Below are 19,433 nucleotides of genomic sequence, written 5' to 3' on the forward strand. Positions count from 1 at the left end.
GCAGTGTTTGTGCATCCTCACATGCTGACATGCAAGGTTAGGAAGCCTGTGTTAGTCCCAGTCATCTGCTTCAAGTTCCGAGTTCCTGGTTAATGAAGTCTTTAGGTCCAGCAACTACTCCAGGCTGTCACACTGCCTGTTTAATGTCTAAGGGGGGCAGTTTGGGTTTGTTTACTTTAAAAGTCAGGTTTACGGAGCCGGAACTTTGTACACTATAATGAACCCTCTTTTTAAGCCTATGGTTTGATGAGTTTTGACAAACATATACAGTCATATAAATCATCACCACAATTAAAATATGGAATATTTCCATCACCCCCAAAAGTTCCCCCATTCCAACTTATAAGGAGCTAATTGCAGGCAGGCATTCCCCTCAATCAGGGAGGGGAGTATGATTTGTCCGTTTTTCCTTTCTGGGCCTCTACATTCATTCTGCATCAATGAAGACGTCGTGGCAGACTTCGGACTCCACCCTCCACGAATAATCTTCATGAGCAGAGAATAAACCTGGCTTTGCTCCCCACTGCACCCCAGCTCCCAGCACAGTGTCTGCCAAGGATGATCTGCAGTGAATTGTCGTTAAATGAATGGATGAGCAATGTATGGATTTCATCTTAGGTTAATTTAAAGGTTAAATAGAAAGCAGTTATTTATTGCACAGAAATGGAGGCTCAGAGTGGCCTCCAGATACACACAGTTAGAATCCCAGCCTGATCTGCCTGACCCCAAAGCCCACGCCTTTACCCTGTGACTAGCTGCCGTCTCCCATTTCTGCAGATTCCGATGATCACCCACAGGTCTGTGGGCTGAGCCCCCTGGATAAGCACATTACCAAGAGGCTTCCTTGCCGCTGAGCTGCTCTGAGCCTTCCCGGGCCAAGAGGGCCGGTCCAGTCATTACCGTTCCTATCATCTTAAGGAAGGAGCGCCACTCCCCCTAGCCCCAGGTCTTTCAACTCCTGAATTTTAATAACCAACTCCACTGATGATTTACACATTTCAAGGCAGGAATTAGCAGAAAATTCCATATTTCATAGATACTGAATTGGGCTATTATCTCCAGGCACCAGGTGCCAATTTCCTATCAAATGGTGAAATGCTGTAATTATCAGTAGAATTCCATTCAAATTCTAAGAGCAGATAAATAACCAATGGGAATATCATTTATTCATTAGAATATGAAGAAAGGGGAAAATATTACCCTGTTCGCAGTGGCAATGAGGCTGCCTTGCAAGGGAATGCCCAGCTCACTGAGGCAGGCTGAGGATTTCACATTCATTAAGCTCCCCAGTCAGGGGAGAGAGGGGCTTCCATTAAACCACCTGAACAGGAGAGATAATGGGCCTCTGATGGAGAGGCTAATGTGTGAGATATGGTGATGCCTTCTTATGTTGTGTGTGTGTGTGTGTGTGTGTGTGTGTGAGAGAGAGAGAGAGAGAGAGAGAGAGAGCATCTACAGGCATACCTTGGAGATATCGTGTATTTGTTTTCAGACCTCTGAAATAAAGCAAATCATAATCTTTTGGCTGGGGGATGGTCTTGCCTTCACTTTGTAAAAATCGCAACATCTGTGCCCTAGCCCATGTGGCTGGGTTGGTTGTGCGTCATTCTGTGCACTGAAAGGTTGCTGGTTCAGTTCCTGGTCATGGCACATGCCCAGGTTGCAGGCTCAATCCCAGGTAGGGGGCATGCAGGAGGCAGCCGATCGATGTTCCGCTCTCACATTGATGCTTCTCTCTCTCTCTGCGCCTTCCCCCCTCTCTCTCTCTAGAAAAAAAAGTCAATAAACTATTCTTTAAAAAAATGCAACATCTGTGAAACACAATAAACCAAGGTCTGCCTGTATTAGAAATCACTGGGAAATTACCAGACTTCCTACTCCCTGTTCTATATGCATCTCCATGGGAGGTACTAGTATCCCCAACAAACTGAACCTCAGAAAATCTAGGTCACTTGCCCAAGGACACATGGCTTGCAAGTGACAGATTTAGGTCAGTTGGTCTCCAAAGTCTGTGTTCAGTTAGCCACAGCCGCTCTCAACAGACACCGTTGCCTCCCTGACCTTCTGCCATACAGCTGGATACTGAAAGTCCTGGGATAATTTCAGGGTTCTCACCTGTCAGTGGACATGTTGAATAGGAGCCAGGACTAGGCAGGTGAAGTTCAACCCCCCCCCCTCCCCACTCCCCTACTGCTTGTCACTGTCAGTGTAAGGGAAAGATGATATTGTGTCTGGTACCCTCAGGAAGGGGTACTTCAGGTACAGACTTTTGGCTGGGATGGGCAGATGGAAGGCAGTCAGGGAATTCCACCCAGCATGGACACCTTCCCTTGGGGTGAGGTGCCAGTGAACCCTTTCAAATATGCAAATATCCCCATGGAGGTCCCATCAGGTCCTATTCCTGTGCTCACCGGGTTTCCACTTAGGAACTTTAAATGTAAGCGCTCCTAACCTATATAAATTTTTAAAAAATCAGTCTTCACACCTAGGTTTGAACTCAGGGCCAGATATGAGTTCCCTTAGGAAAGTTATAAAACCTTTCTGAGCCTCAGTTTCCTTAACCATAATGACAATACAAAATAGTAGTGGGTTACTGGTAGAAGAAAGTGACTCAGTGCCCGGATTATTGGGAGAGGAAACTAAAATATTCATATTTAGCAGATGCCTGGAACACATAAAAGGTTCGAATATCTCTTCTCCTCATCACTGTGGTTTGCTGCTGTTGCTACTGTTGTTACGAATGTACCTGAGTCACAAAGGTGATAGAAGGAGTGGAAGGCTCAAAGCATAAAAGGGCACAGCATGGCGACACACACTATTGTTACTGTTGTTAATATTGAAATATTTGTAATGATCATGTGTCACAATATGAGCAATGATATTATATTATTGGTCATAATATCTATAGTTAGTAGGATTGCTGATAATATACTGTACTAATCAATCAGTTTTGTCATACCAGATCAGATGCTTCCCTGAAATGCAGATAAATTGCCTATTATGGAACCACTGTCTACCAATTCTGAGATGTAGTCAGAGAATAGTAATGCTGGTGCTAGGTCAAGAGCAAAGCAGACAGGGAGGTATGAAGTGGCAGAGTCCTTGATCTGGGCCCCTGCTCTCTGGGCTCTAGGCTGTGAACGAGAACTTGCCCCTGGCTGACCTCAAGGCACAGAGTTGGCTGACAGGTAGGGCCACTGCAGAGTGGAGGAGGTCAAAGCAGGTCAAGGTCCCTGCATGTAGATGCTTCCTTAGCGATGGAAGGTTGTTGTCTAAGGCTGGGGACTGGAGCGGGGGTGAGGGGGGGTGGGGGGGCAGGGAGGGGGGGTGGATAGGAAGATAGCTAAGGATCCAGTGTGGAGAGGCCACTCAGTAGCATTTAATTTAGAGAGGGCTGGTCATAGCATAGTTCATTAAAAGAAGGTCAGGCCTGACAAATCTGGTTGAATTCTCTGACTACATCTCAGAATTGGTAGACAATGGTTCCATAATAGGCAATTTATCTGCATTTCAGGGAGGCATCTGATCTGGTATGACAAAACTGATTGATTAGTAAAGGCCAATATGGCATGTTAGGGAAAGAAAATTAAACTGAGACTGAAGGAGTTTAAATCAAAGAAATCTATTTCACCTGAAAAGGGGGGCATGGTGGGGGGCTTCTTTTTAAAAAATGAGGTGGAGAATATAAAAAGAAGGGGTTGGGAGAAGTGGGTTCAGTTTTGGTCAAAAGACAATGGAACAAAATGTCCCACTTTTAAAGGAGAGAACCTTTGGTGACCAACCTCAAGAATGCAATTTTGTATATGGTTAGAACCGCAAAGCTGATGTTGAGAATTAACTCCCACCTGAATCTAAGCTGCTAAATCCAGCAGCCTCATCAGGCCAGGTGCCAGCCAAGAGGATGTGGAGACCTGGCATCTGGACCAGCTCTGATGGGTGAGAAGGCAGCTGGTGGTGCTATCCTTAGAAAGCACAGGCTCAATGCCAGGTGGTAATGGCAGCTGGTCCCATCCCTGATCCTGACACGTGAGCAGGCCCCAAAGTGCTCCAATAGTTTTGCGTGTGCCAGCTGTATGACTGTAGACTTCAAACTGCCTTTACAAGCATCCTTGGGTGGAAAGTGGAAATCATATTGTCATTCCTGTGGCTCAAGGGAGAGTCCCACAGAGAGCTCCTTGGTGATGGGGATTTATCTTTTTTTTAAACTTAAATCATTTTTTTAAATTTTCCAATTACAGTTAACACACTATATTAGTTTCAGGTGTACACTCTAATGATTAACATTATACAACTTCCAATAAATCTTGCACCCATCTGACACCATACATAGTTATTAGAATATTATTGACTATATTCCCCATGCTATACTTTGCATCCTCATGGCTATTCTGTAACAACAAATTTGTACTTCTTAATCCCTTCACATTTTTCACTCATTACCCCAAATCCCCTCCCATCTGGCAACTGTCAAATGATCTCTGTATATATGAGTCTGTTTCTGTTCTGTTTGTTTATTTAATTAGTTTTTTTAGATTCAATTGTTTAGAGGTATGCATTTATTGCCATTTTATTGTTCATATTTTTAACTTTTTTCTTCTTCTTAAAGAAGACACTTTAACATTTCATGTAATACCGGTTTGGTGGTGATGAACTCTTTTAGTTTTTTCTTGACTGGGAAGTTCTTTATATGTTCTTTGATTATAAATGACTAGAGGCCCAGTGTACAAAATTCATGCAGGGGGGGGGTGTCTCTCAGCCTGGCCTGCACCCACAATCTGGGACATTTTGGGGGATGTCCGACTTCCGGTTTAGGCCTGATCCCACTGCGGATAGGGCCTAAACCAGCAGTTGGACATCTCTTTCGCAATCCGGGACCACTGGCTTCTAACTTCTTGCCTGCCTACCTGATTGGCCTTAACCACTCGCCTGCCTGCCTGATCGACCCTAGCTGCTAGCCTGCCTGTCTGATTGCTCCTAAAACTCAAGCTTCTTCTGTTTTATTTTTAATATTTATATTTCTTCTTTATTTTTTATTTTAAAATTCAAACTTCTGGAGAACATGAGGCATTTAATATTATTCCATCTTCCTTACAGAGAGCAAAGCATGGTAAACACAGCAAATACTTAAAACGTACAGGCTTCTATACAAACACTTTCCAAACAGGAATGTTTTAATAGGCAGTTTCCAAAAACTTGACTGGAAAACCTAAAAGTAGAGTGCTCAGATTTCAAGGATCAGGTGCTATTAGCAGGATTTCAATCCCAATTAAACTCTAATTCTGAGCTCTCGACAGTCTGGACAAACTGTCCTTCACTATCTCCAAAGTTCCTTATTTGTCACTATCCCATTTTCCTCCGCTTTAAACCAAGGTAATAAATGAAACCTTTAATTCCGATCTTCCTCACCTCAAGGGAACAGCAAATCTCAATTGAAATAATTTCCCGCCAGAAGTCACATCCAAATACTGTGAGACTGAGGACTATAGGGCTGACTATGTACATGCACAATAATAGGCTCACATTCTAGCGGCAGGCGCCCAGGTGTCCTCCACAATCCCACAATCCTCTGGTCACATACTTCTGGTTTTTCTAGCTCCTTCTTAAGTGGTGTTTCCTTCAGTCCCATTGCAATGTCCAGGGCCTCTAGTTGGAGAGGATTTTTCTGTTCTTTGACGTTGATAGCTGTTTACTATTTGGAATCAGTGAAGTTTCAGGAGTACTGCCACTGCCATGAACATGTCGGTCCCAAGCATACTCATGAAACAACCTCCCATTCAGTCCATGGCTGTCACCGTCCCGGTTCGCAATGAGAAAGGTACTGTGCTGAGCCATTTTCCAATCAGATCTTCCTCTTCCTTCCCCAGAACACTCCAAACCTACTCCAGGCTGACCACCCCAACCCCACAGTCTCTTAAGACCTTCACCCCTATTTCTTCAACTTTCCCCTATCAAACTCACACCCTATTGCGTTGCTTAGGGACACCCCTAACAGCTCCTTGGGGGGGGCGGGGCCAGCCTGGGCTAGGGGTCGTGGTGTTCTGGTCTCTGGTCATTCTGGTCGTTCCACCATTTTGGTCGCTGGGTTTTTAGTATATAGGATAGGATAGCTTTACTGGATAAAATAATCTTGATTGTAAATCCTTGCTTTTCATAAATGAATATTTCTTGTCAACCTCTTCTAGCCTGCAAAGTTTCTGTATTGTTTTTTGTTTGTTTTTTGTTTTCTTTTTTCATTTAGAAATTTTTATTAGCACTAGGTGTTAAATTTACAGATGTTGTGGAATCAAAGTTGTCCATACACAGTGAGGCACTCATGGTGAATTCTGACTGATGTTAAAATGAGAGAGAGACACACTAACCAAGTGAGTAGTAAATAGAAAATTGTCTAATCCTCTTCGTCCCCTGAATCCTCCTCTTTGGGTTTGGAGAGGAGTTTCATTACACGGTGTATAGGAGTGTTTACAGACTCATATTTCCATCCCTTCCTTAAAAACATCTTCTCAATCACACCTGGCATCTTGTAGCCCTTGCTTACAATGAAATCTTTGAAGGCAATTGGTCCATAAAGTTCATCAATAACATCTGGTTCAAGATGTCTTCGATAGGTCCAATATTCCCTGTCATGGACTGCTTTAGGGTCAGGAAAAGGCTGGTCATTGACCAGCTTTTTCCAGCATTTGGGGTCCAGGTACCATGCTCCATACCTTATCTTCTCCCGTTTGGGTTTATAAGGGTCTTGTCGTTTGCGGAGTTTCCTTTCCCAGTCATCTTCCTGCAGGGAGAATTTTCTCTGCTTTATTTCATCTAGCTGTTTGCAGGGCCTTATATTCGAAGGAAGCTGGTTTATTTTCTTTATTTTGACTGTATTATGGGTGAGTGGGCCCTCAAAGTCAATTTCAAACTTTTTCATGATGGACTCTTCATCAATGCCTATGTCTCCAAATTTATCATCGATCCATCTGCAGAATTCACGAATTGTTCTTCTTGCTTTTTGGAAAACAGGAACTTTGGGGATATCCGTTGTGCATGCTGCATTTGTGTCTTCCTTAGGAAACAAACTGAATAAATATGACAGGAGACTCTCCTTGGCCGTTTCCACGTGGGCTTGTTCTTCAGGTTCCTCCTCAGGAGATTCCAGTTTCAACTTCCAGGGAGATTCCAGGTTGACTGCCTGGGGAGGTTCCAGGTTCAGTGCCTCAGGAGGTTCCAGGTTCACTGCCTGGGGAGGTTCCAGGTTGACCTCCTCAGGATGTTCTTCACACAGGTGTGTGGGGGTCTTCTTTCTTTCCTTGGTGCCCTCACAATACGCCCACGTGTCCTCCAGCTCCCTGTCAGGATCTACCACTTCCAGGACCTTGAGCAGGAGGTCTGGAGGGAGAGCTTCCTCCAGATTCGGGCAGTTCGCCAAGGGATGCTGGGTCAGGCTGGCTTCAATGTTCTCTACAAAGGCCTTCCGTGCTTGCTGGGCTAGTGAGAGCTTGGAACACAGGTCTGCTCCCTTGGGCGGCTGCCTGTGAAATTTTTTGGGCGGAGGGCGGGGAATTCTATGAGCAATTATGGGGAGAAAGCCCTCCCGAGGACCACGAGTGATCACGTCTTCAGTAGATGAACAGCCCGTTCTGAAGTCATCCACTCCCTCCTTCACAAATACCCACCGCCGGCTGTCCATGGAGGTGGTGCACTTCCCAAGCTTGTTCTGCCTGGAGAAATAGCAGGAAGGCAACTTGTCCCTGTCCTTGAACCAGGGCTTACATTTCATGCCCAGGGGCAAGGGCTCCAGCGGCCCGGCCCTAGCAGCCACTTCTTGTTGAGCTCCGGCTTCTTGTCCAGCTTTGGCCCTGACAGCCACCGCTTGATCAGCCCAGACTCTATGAGCGCCTTCTTCCTCAGGTCCGACTTTAACAGCCACCCCTTGTGGGGCTCTGGTAAGGGCCACTGCTGGCCCGCCATGGCGCCCTTGACCCAGGGCGACCAGGGCCTCAGTGGTTTGTTGTCCCTGCCGCCCAGTCGCTAGGAGACCGTTGCCGGTTGCGGCCGCGCTCTTATTCTTTCCCGAGGCGGGTGAGCACGCGCCCCTGCACAGCCTGCATTGTCCCGGGATGGCCCGCAAGGTTGCATTCCTGTTTGTGGTAGAGAACTGTTCCCGTGTATGGGCACAGCACAGTTCAGCTACCCATTCATCTTTTGATGGACTTTTGGATTGATTCCAGTTTGAGGCTATTTGGAAATCAAGGGGCCACGAATATTTCACATGTTCATATCTTCATACAAGTACTTTCACTTCTCCTGGGTAAATTATAGCTAGGAATTGAAAGGCGGGAGCTTGTGAGAGGTGTGTTTTTTCTTATTACTCACAGCCCTCAGGTTTTGATATTTGCCCAAATATGGGTGAGGTGAGTGAGGCATTGGGTATACAACTTAACGTGGCACCCAAAAAAACCCTCAGAAATCAAGATCAATTATCTTTTAAGGTAACATTTTTAACAATAATCAGAAAAACAGTGCCATATTAAAGCCCGAGGGCAAAGGATAGATGAGCACTCTACTACTGATCCTGTCTTTATTTAAAACCCACGTGTTGTTCACTACCCATTTCCTTTTTTACAAATACTATTTGCCTTTTTTGGATACTGGTATGTTGCTTGGAAAGAGTTTGATTCTTTGGGGTCCTTTTTAAGATTTGATTGAAATAAACAGAGCAGTTCCCTGTGATAGTACACGGCCAAATAATGTTATACCATGTTGCATGGTTAATTAACTGTTCCTCACTATTGCAGCAAGACCCTTCCACGTAAATTATTCAATGCCTGTGCATCTAGAGGTTTTCTAGTCTGGCTGACAGTAAAGGTCGCTATTGCAGGTCCTGTGTGAGTATCGGTTACCAAGAATCCTTTTCAGGACGCCCCGCGGCGCATGCGCTAGAGGGCGGGAGCGCGGTCTTGACCCATGCGCAGCCTGGGCCCTCCCAGCAGGCTCTGGGGCAAGATGGCGCCGCGGGGGTCTGTACCGCCGACTGTCTGAGGGGGTGGTGGCCAAGCGGGAAGGGCCGCCGTTCATCATTGACGCAGCCGTGCGAGGCAACGCCGCGGTCCTGGACCTCGGTGTTGGCGCAGGGGGCCATGGCCGGCATCCTAGGCCTCACCGGCCTCTACCTACTCGCCTCCATCCTGCTCTCCCTGCTCCTCATCCTCAAGGCGGGCAGGAGGTGGAACAAATACTTTAAGTCCCGAAGACCTCTCTTCACGGGAGGCCTCGTCGGAGGCCTCTTCACCTACGTCCTGTTCTGGATGTTCCTCGCAGTGGTTCTCAACCTTCCTAATGCCTCGACCCTTTGATACAGTTCCTCATGTTGTGGTGACCCCCAACCGTAAAATTATTTTCGTTGCTACTTCATAACTGTAGTTTTGCTACTGTTATGAATCGTAATGTAAATATCTGATATGCTATATGTGTTTTCCGATGGTCGCGACCCACAGGTTGAGAACCACTGCATGGCATGGTGCACGTCTACTGAAATGGGGCGGGTGACTCCTTTGGGAAACCGGACAGTAACAACGTATAGACTTACTTAGTTTTTAAATGGTTGAATTCACTGCTTGTTCTGTAACATTATAACATACCAGAGGACGGAGAGCCTGTAATACTCTTCAGATTAAATGAAGCGTGAGACAAAAAAAAGAAGAAAAAAAAAAGAATCCTTTTCAGTGGTTTCTTTCCTGGCTTCTAATAATGTATTCCAAAGTTTCTGTTTTCTGTTGAGAAATCAGATGACAGTTTTATGAGTGCTCCCTTGCAGATAACTAAGTGCTTTTCTCTTGCTGCTTTTAAGAGTCTCTCTTTGTCTTTAACCTTTGGCATTTTAATTAAGACATGCCTTGGTGTGTCCTTCTTTGTGTTCATCTTGTTTGGTACTCTCTGCGTTTCCTGGACTTGCAAGTCTATTCTCTTCACCAGGTTAGGGAATTTTCCCATCATTATTTTTTTTCAAATAGCTTTTCAATTTCTTGTTCTCTCTCTTTTCTTTCCACAACCCCATGGTGCAAATTTTGGTATGCTTCAAGTTGTCCCAGAAGCTTCCTACATTATCCTCACTTAGGGGGATTATTTTTTCTTTTTGCTGTTAGGATTGGGTGTTTTTTGCTTTATTATCTCCAAACCACTGATTTGATTCTCACCTTAATCAATTGTACTATTGATTTCCTGTAAGTTTTTCTTCATTTCAGTTAGCGTATCATTCATTTCTGACTGGTTATTTTTTATGGTTTCCATGTCCTTTTTCTATGCTGTTGAAGTTCTCACTAAGTTCATTGAGCATCCTTATAACTAGTGTTTTGAACTTTGCATCAATTACATTACTTGTCTATATTTTGTTTAGTTCTTTTTGGAGTTTTGTTCTATTCTTTCATTTGGGACATTTTTTTTTGTCTCTGCATCTTGGCACCATTCCTGTGTTTGTTTCTTTGTATTAGGTAAAACTGCTACATCTCCCAGGCTTGATAGAGTGGCCTAATATAATAGTTGTTCTGTAGGATCCAGAGGCACAGCCTACCAGATCACCCAAGCTGGGCACTGGGTGACATGTGGGTTGTGCACACCCTCCTGTTGTAGTTGAGACTTGATTGCTGTTGGCACATCAATAGGAGGGATTTACCCCTTGGTTACAAGGACAGGCTATGACCAACAACCTCCAAACATTGACCATGTGGAGGATGAGCTGAGCAGGGCCCACCCCACAAAGAAGGACTTACTTCTGCAGGCCTCCTCTGGGACCTACTGTCTGCCCGTTGAGTGTGTCACTTGTGGAGGTATTTGGGTGGTGCTTTGACATAATCTGAAGCTGTCAATCATGTGCCTGGTTATGGGGCCTCCCTAAAGGTGCAGGCCAAGGTCAGCCACCACCAATGTTCTGTCCAGGGCCATCCAGCATGAACTACAAAGCGATCTGGAGATGGCTGCTATTTATGCTGAATTTGGAGGTGCCCAAGCAAGGCCAAGCTGCAAACCAAGGCCAGCTGCTGCTAGTGCCAGGGCTGGGCCACTTACTATGAGGTACAGGGTATGCTGAAGCCAGATGCTGCTTGTTTGAGAGCTTTTAGGAAAGTCTGAAGCATGAGGCAAGACAAGTCTTTTGCATGGAAAAGCCACTGGAAACAGCTTGGGTGGGCCTGCAGGCTGGGTGGGGTGGGGTCTCACAGAATCACTAGGGCAGGGCAAACAGGGTGAGCCTGGTTGATGGAGACTCAGATATGGTGCTACCTGCTGGCTCTGGGGAAGTAGTGGGGAGAGTCCAAAAAAGGAACTATGGCCTCTGCCAGCACTTTTTTCTGGGAGAGAGCTGCCCCCTTCCCAGCCCTCGCCCTGAAGCCAGATAATTCAGTCCCTCCACCATATGCCCCTGGTGCTTTTTGAGCTGCTGCCTGGTGCTGCAGCTCAGAGAGAGTGAATCTGAGTAAACCCATGTGCAGGTCCTTTAAGAGGAACTGCCTGGGACTCCAGCAGCCTCTGTCTTATTCAGCCATAATCCCTCCTTGTTTTTACAGCCAGAAGTTATGAGGACTTCTCCTCCTGGCCCTGAAATTGGGGTGGGGAGCCTGGTTTGTGGCTGGGACCCCTAGCTCCTCAGGCAGGACCTCCACTGGAAAATTCCTCCTGGTTTTTAGTCAACACAGGTGGATGTGGAACCAGCCCGTTTTGAGTCTCTGCCCCTCCTACCAGTCTTGATATAGCTTCTTCTTTAAATCCCTTGTTGTAGAAATGCCATTCTGCTAGATTTCAGGAGGTTCTAAGTGATGGTTGTTCTGTAGTTAAGTTGTAATTTTGATGTGGTTATGGGAGGATGGGGGTACCTAATGATGGGAATTTACCTTAAGATATCTTAGACAAGGGAGTTAACAAAACAAGGAATTGCTCTGGCCTGCTCACAACCAACATAGTCTCCTCCAAAATGCTTTTGTAAGCAGCAGTCACTTTAAAAAATGGAAGCCATTGTGAAATATCTTACTTGTTTTGTGTTCTTTAAATAGGTGCCCCTATAGGACCTGCTTTGCCTTAGAGCAGCAGTTCTCAACCTGTGGGTCGCGAGCCCTCTGGGGGTTGAACGACCCTTTTGCAGGGGTGACCAAAGACCATCGGAAAACACATATATAATTACATATTGTTTTGTGATTAATCACTATGCTTTAATTATGTTAAATTTGTAACAATGAAATTGGGGGTCACCACAACATGAGGAACTGTACTAAAGGGTCGTGGCATTAGGAAGGTTGAGAACCACTGCCTTAGAGAAACCAATAGAGCAAGGCCAAGTCTGGTGCCAAACTTCTGACTTGAGCAGTCCATGGCTACCATTCCCATGATCTATTCCGTAGCTGTCAGCCACCTGTTCCATCTCAGATTGAGGACCTTAGAAGTCAGGCCTCGGACACCACCAGGCCAAGTCCCTCATACAGCAGACAAATAAGAAAATGGCCCTTGATGACTACCTGCCTTGTGATGGTCACTGCTGTCTCAGGACATCCCCTCTAAGGAAGATCCCGTGTGCTTCCCCACATGGCAGATGAGTGAATTGAGGCAGGAGGAATGGTGAGGTGAGGAGTGTCCAGACCTTCAGCATGGATGAAACTAGAGTGCAAAGAAGAGTTGCAAAGCTGAGGCTGGCTCTCTTGCCAGTTAGGCCAGTGGTCGGCAAACTGCGGCTCGCGAGCCACATGCAGCTCTTTGGCCCCTTGAGTGTGGCCACGAAGTTTCAATCGCACTGTATGTGCGCGCCTGCACGTGGTATTTTGTGGAAGAGCCACACTCAAGGGGCCGCAGTTTGCCGACCACTGAGTTAGGCTGTCGGAGATTAGCAAGTTGTTCGTTCCACCACCACACCTGAGGGTTTTCTGTGTGCCAAGAGCTTGTGAAGAGGGTAGTGAGCAAACAGATCCTCTACATTATGAGGAGGGAAACAAACAAGTAATCAAAGATGTGCAATTGCACAAGGTGATAAGTTCCACACAGGAAAACCCGGGGCAAATTGAGAGCTGATAGGGGGTGGAAGGGAGAGGTGGATCCTGTGGGGCAAAATGAGAGCTGATAACAGGAGAGCTGATAGGGGGTGGAAGGGAGAGGTGGATCCTGGAAGACTCTTTGGATGGAGTGATATTTAAGCTGAGACCTGATGAATGATGAGTCCTAACCCAGGTAAGGGATATTCTAAGCATGAAAGGTATCCGTGAGCCTTAAGATGCGAAAGACCTAAGACCTAGGTGTGTTTGAGAAAGTCCACATCTGCGGTCAGAGTCCACTTTGGATGCTGACCCCCAGACCTAATGCCATGGTGGGGACTTTCCCCAAATATTCCACTAACAAAGAATCCTGGCTGGAACCAGACTGAGGCCCAAAGCAGTTCCTGTGTACCATCTGTCAGTGATTCCCCTCAATGCCCTGGGGGCACCTGGGCATGGGGATGGATGACTGTAATGAGTCTAATTGTATCTGGATTTCTCCATGGCAAGCGTGTGCAGAACAGCCCAGCAGAGTCCTTGACTAATGACTTTCAAATATAATTAAAAACATATTTCAATAGATAGCGCATTGCCAAGTCTATACCAGCAAAGTAAAATTAACCTTCAAACGATACTGGAACAACAGTGAATTGCAAGGGTTTGTAAGAGATTAGCTACACTGTAGCTTAATTATGTTACAATAACTCACCTCATTAATCTCCAAGGAAACAATAACGACAACAGTTAAATACTGTAATTAACAAACCCTATTTCAATCTTGATTTTAATTTTATAGGACTTGGTTATATTATACAATGTAACTGTGGAAAAGACAGAATGTCAGTAGAGCACCCTGGTTCTGAGAGCTCTTGGCTAACAGAGCCCCATACCCTCAGGTTTGTGATTCCATCAAGCTGAGCTTCTGTTTAGACCCCAACCCATGCAGAAAAAAGACAAGATAAATACATTCAAGACCTCCTAGGTGTCCCCCTGCCACCAAAAAAAACATGAAGTCATATCTGTATTTGTCATTCTGTATTTAAAAGCAGCAAACCTTGCACTTGATCTTCTGTTTGGGACTTGTTTAGTATGGGGCGAAGCTACAGTGTTTTGGCCAGGTTCAAGCCTCGGACTAATGAAAGGACAGGGTCCTCTCATTGCCACGTGCAAGTCCCAGCTGGAGGGCAGGGCCCTCCCAGCACAATTATAGCCAACAGCTATGGTTGTAAGCTTGAACCTATGGTCCAAACACGTGCCCCACGTGCCTTGTGCTAGAGTTCAGGTGCATGTAGTTGAGTAAGGTTGAAACTCACGAGAATGCTGTAAACAACTTGATCACACCCCTACTTTGCCTTGTGGCATCTGCTATAAAATAAAGACACGGCTTGTGGGCGCTGGCGCTGTCTCCTCATCAGGGAGCAGCGTCCCACCAAGACCCAGCTTTCATTCTCTTGTCTGTCTTTTCTCAATCCTTTCACCCCCCGACTCAGGGTCACTGAACCAGGCTGAGCTGGCATGGCACATAAGGTGCCCTGGGGCTGAGTATGCCATGGCCGTGCCGGCTCCCCACAGTTTAGTGTTGGGATGTTCCAGCTGCAGGTCCTTTGAAAAGGTCTCATGGGCAGGGTCAGGACAGATTAGACAATCAAGGGCATAACAATTAAGAGTGGGCAGATAGTAGGATAAAGAACAAAAATGACATGATCATCTCAATAATGCAGGAAAAAACATTTGGCAAAACTCAACAACTATTCATGATTAAAATTCTCAACACTCTAGGAAAAGAAGGAAATGTCCTCACACTGATAAAGGAATCTACAAAATACTCACAGCTGCCCAGACAGTGTGGTTCAATGGTTGAGAGCGTCAATCTATGAACCAGGAGGCCAAGGTTCAATTCCCAATCAGGGCCCATGCCCGATAGGAGGCATGTAGGAAGCAGCCAATCAATGATTCTCATCCTTGATGTTTCTCTCTCTCCCTCTCCCTTCTCTAAAATCAATAATATACATATATTATTTAACATGTACTGCAGGTTCTAGCCAAAGCAATTAGGCAAGAAAAATAAGGCGTTCAGATGGAAAAGCAAGAAGTAGAACTATCTCTATTTTCAAATGACAAGATCTTGTACATAGAAAAGCCCAGGGAATCAAAATAATAATAATGATTATAATAATAAACTATTAGAACTAATAAGCAAGTTCAGCAAGACTGCATGACATGAGATAAATATTCAAAAACCAATCATATTTCTTTACACTAGCAATGAACAACTTGAGAATTAAATTAAGAAATATGTCCATTTACAAAGAATCAAAAAGAATAAAATACTTAGAAAAACACTTAATAGAAGTGCAAAATGTTTACACTGAGATGTACAAAACACTTGAAAAAAAATTTGAAAAGAACTAAATAAATGAAAAGATATTCCACAGTCATGGATTGGAAGAGTTAGTACTGTTGAGACAAAAATACCCTCCACGTTGACCTATAGACTCAACACAATCCCTGTCAAACTTCCAGCTGCCTTTTTCATTTCAGAAATTGACAAGCTGATTCTTAAATTTATAGATAAATAAAAGAACCCAGAATAGCCAAAACAATCTTGAAAATAAAGAACAAACAACCCCAATTTCAAATTTTCTACAAAGTTACAGTAATTAAGACAGTGTGTACTGGCATAAGGATAGACATACAGAGATCGATGGAATATAGTTGAGAATCCATAAATGAATCCTCATGTTTATGATCAATTGATTTTGACAAGAGTGTCAACAGCATTCACTGGGGAAAATAGTCTTTTCAACAAATGATGTTAAAGCAACTGGATATGTGGGTGCAAAAGAATAAGTGAGACCTCCTTTCACCAATCATAAAAATTCACTCAAAATAGATCATTGATGTAAATATAGGAGCCCAAACTGCACAAACCACTTAGAGGAAAATGCAGGAGTAAATCTTCATAATCTCAGGTTAGGCAAAGCCTTGTTATATGTGATAGTAAAAGCACAAGCTACAAAAGAAAAATACATAAAATAAAATTCATAGAAATTTAAAAATTTGTGCTGGACATCATACCATCATGAAAGTTAAAAGACACCCACAGAATGGTAACATATTGGAAAATCATAAACTGATAAAGGACTGGTATCCAAAACATATAAAAAAAAAACTCTCACAACTCAATATTCAAAACATAAATAACCCACTTTAAAAACCGACAAAGAAACTAATAAGCATTTCTTCAAAGAAGATATACAAATGAGCAGTAAGCACATAAAAATATATTAAAAATCATTAGTCATCCAGAAATGCAAATCAAAACCACAATAGGATACTACTTCACACCCACTGGGATAGATAAAATGTTTAAAAATTGTAACAAATGTTGGCAAAGATGTGGAAAAAATGGAACCCCATTCATTGTTAGAGGGAATGGCAATTTACATATAGTGGGGCAGCCACTTTGGAAAACAGTTTGGCAATTCTTGAAATTGTTAAACAAACAATATATATATATATCTGTGTGTATTTGCCATATGATCTAGCAATTTCACTCCCAAGAGAAATGAAAGCATATGTTTATAAAAATTTGTACACAAATATTTATAGCAGCATAATTCTTAAGAGCCAAAAAAATGGATGCAATCTAAATGTATATCAACTGATAAATGAAAAAAATGTGGTATATGCATACAATCGATTATTTTTCAATAATAAAAAGCAATGAAGTGCTGAAATATGTTACAACATGGAAGTCTTGAAAACATTATGTGAAGTGAAAGCAGCCACCCATTCTATTCATATGAAATATCCAGAATAGGCAACTCTCTAGAGTCAGAAAGTAGATTAGTGATTCCCAGGGCTGGGAGCAGTGACTGCTTAATGGGTGGGGGGGAGGGTTTCTGGTAATAAAACATTTCTAAAATTAATTAAGATGATGCTTGTCCAACCCTGTGGATATATTTAAATCTATTGAGTTGTACACTTTAAATAGGTAAAAATATCCTATTCCTGAACATAATGGTTGGGAGGATCAAATAAAATACTGATTGTAGGAGGTTCTCTAAGTAGTAAATCTCTTTGCAAACATGAAGAGTTATTATGAGTAGTTAGCAAAGACCTTCAAACTATTGGAAAGATCACCTTGTGGAGCTATTCAAGCAGAAGTGGATGTGCACAGATAACCGGTAGTATAACCAGAGTCTGGTTCACCCAAGAATTCCTTTTGAAAACAAACACATTAAGCAATTAAGAGATATTTTAAATTATTGTTATTATTTTGAATTTCTGCCTTCCTGCTAGATTCACAAAAATCCCAAGAAATTGGGTTCTTTTACTGGACTCTCTGACCTTCTCCGAGAGAATACTACCCTTAGAAATTTCTAATGGCCAAACAAGAAAATAGAGGTAAAATCTGAGGAGTTAAGAGTTTTCCACTGCCAATTCAGCTCCATGTGTCAGGATAAATCCCTTAGAGTCGTGGTCGGCAAACCGCGGCTTGCGAGCCACATGCGGCTCTTTGGCCCCTTGAGTGTGGGTCTCCCACAAAATACCACGTGCAGGCACGCACGTACAGTGCGATTGAAACTTCATGGCCCATGCGCAGAAGTCGGTATTTTGTGGAAGAGCCGGTATTTTGTGGAAGAGCCACACTCAAGGGGCCAAAGAGCCGCATGTGGCTCGTGAGCCGCAGTTTGCCGAGCCGCAGTTTGCCGACCACTGCGTTAGAGCATTCCATTGTTAAGGAAAGAGCCATATAGGAAGACAGCAAATCCAAGCTCCAGTGCTGGGAGGCAGGCTGCTATGTGATTTAGGACATGGACTTCTGGGGTCAGAGAACTCAGGTGTGAATCCAGGATCTGCCACTTAGAAGTAGTATGATCTTAGGCAAGTCACTCAAGCTTCCTTGAGTCTCATATATATATAGCACTCACGTCAAAGGATTCATTTGTGAAGCATTTAATGTCATCCCTGGTATATAATAATTGCTCAATTCATGCCCAACATTATCATTGGCAATTCAAAAATACCATGATTATTCCTACCCTGCCTACTTCATAAGATTTTTATGAGGAGCAAATGAGAGAATTATTCGAAAGATGCTTTATAAGCCGTGAAGAACTAGACAAACATAACTATGTTGTTACAGTTCTTAAGAGGTCTGGGCATATTGCACCACTCAATAAATATTTGTTAAAGAAACAGTGAGTCAGTGAATGAAATCAAACCCCCTTTCTCTGTTTTTTGCCTTGGGCCAGTGAAAGGAAGCCTGGCAACCAGTGTTCCTACCCGCAGCTGAAATTTCTCATGCAGGCACAGGCGTCTCAAAGACTCTCAACCTCCACATCACCTGCTTTCCTGAGAAACTCATCATCAAGAAGGCAAGGCCTTTAGCCTTCATGCCCTGACCTAGAAGAGACAGCCCGGAGATTATTTTTGTGGACAACAAGAAAGGTCACATTTCATAATTCTGTGTTCCAATAGCTGAGCACTTGTAAGAAAAAAAGAGATCCTTCAAGTGGGCCTTTCCACTTAGAGAAGTGTAATAAGTCTTAAGAGTTTGCATGATGCATTGGTATCCCCTTGAAGAAGATATTCCAAATCCGAGAAGTACCATAAATATCCTTCAATGTGGTGCATGTCAGGTAAAACGCTCCCATCCTTGAGCAGACATAGACCATATACAATACGGACAGAGGTAAGTTATGGAAGGGAACATATTTAGTAATCTAATCACCCAGAGGACACTGGCAATTTACAGTTTAATCGCCTACATGTTATAGTTTCTCTGTAATTGAATTAGATTTCAAAATAAGGCAAACTTGATTTATAGTGTTGTTAACACACACACAACAGGGCATGTTTTCTTGTTTGTAACACGAATCCAATGGTTAGTGTTAATGTATTACCAAGGAATGAAGCAAAATGGATAAATGTTAGGTATTTAGGGTCCACTGCACAAAGAGGCTACATAAGCTAAAGATTGAAGAAGCAGGAAAAGTTATTCTTCTCATTTATGTTCACTTAAGGCAGATGTACTATTTTACTTTAATCTGCTTCAGGCTTATTCAACTGAACACAATTTGAAGCATAGCTACTCGTTCAGCCAACAGACATTGAGCATTGACTCTATGCTTACCGCTGTGCTTGGTGCTCAAGGCTATGCGATGTGTGCTAGTGCTGTGACCTTGGGCTCACTGCTCTTCAACTGAAGCCTTAGTGCCATGCTTGTGAAGTGGAGACATTAACCATTTCCATTTTATGGGGCTGCCATAATGATTATGATAAATAACTTAGAGTGGTATGTATAATATATCATCATCATCACCATCAGCATAATCACCATCATCATCAACACCATCGTCATCATCAGTATCATCACATCAGCATCACCATCATCAACAACTTTATCATCATCATCATCATCACCATCATTAGCAT

At 43.7% G+C, this 19,433-nt stretch overlaps 1 protein-coding gene and 1 pseudogene across 1 annotated transcript in view; one reads left to right on the forward strand and one right to left on the reverse strand.

Annotated features, from left to right (window-relative positions):
* Positions 1-19,433, reverse strand: part of RBFOX1 (RNA binding protein, fox-1 homolog (C. elegans) 1) — a 2,191,581-nt gene that overhangs the window by 1,778,741 nt on the left and 393,407 nt on the right.
* On the forward strand, positions 8,100-9,514 carry LOC102242973 (annotated as a pseudogene).

Source organism: Myotis brandtii, unplaced genomic scaffold, assembly GCF_000412655.1.
Source record: "Myotis brandtii unplaced genomic scaffold, ASM41265v1 scaffold397, whole genome shotgun sequence".
NCBI classification, from domain to species: Eukaryota; Metazoa; Chordata; class Mammalia; order Chiroptera; family Vespertilionidae; genus Myotis; species Myotis brandtii.